This window comes from Quercus robur, chromosome 6 (assembly GCF_932294415.1).
Source record: "Quercus robur chromosome 6, dhQueRobu3.1, whole genome shotgun sequence".
Lineage (NCBI taxonomy): Eukaryota > Viridiplantae > Streptophyta > Magnoliopsida > Fagales > Fagaceae > Quercus > Quercus robur.
Genome location: NC_065539.1, coordinates 14127112 through 14127500, shown reverse-complemented (window position 1 = coordinate 14127500; position 389 = coordinate 14127112).

Genomic DNA, 389 nt, shown 5'->3' with positions numbered 1-389 from the left:
ATGTCAAAAACTAAGATCACCGCATGCCTTTGATATTAAATCCTCATTACTAAGTATTTCTATATCTATATTTAATATCTAAAAGCCGAAGCGTAGCATTTATCATTGTTATGCTCTTGTTGAGCCATATTAGCATAAAATTTCAATCCATTCCATCCATTTTAGTCTAATTCAATCCAACTTGGTCCATTTCGTTCCATTTCATTTACTTTGGTCCTTTTCGGTTTACTTGGGTCAAGTTGATCTCAGTTCAGGTCTACGATGGTCGGTTTTAGGCAAAACCGATGGACCGACGAGATCAGGCTGGATCTCATCAAGATTTGGCCAGATCTCGACAAATCTTGTTGGATTTGCGTCTAAGAAAGAGGGGGAGGGTTGGAGAATGGCAA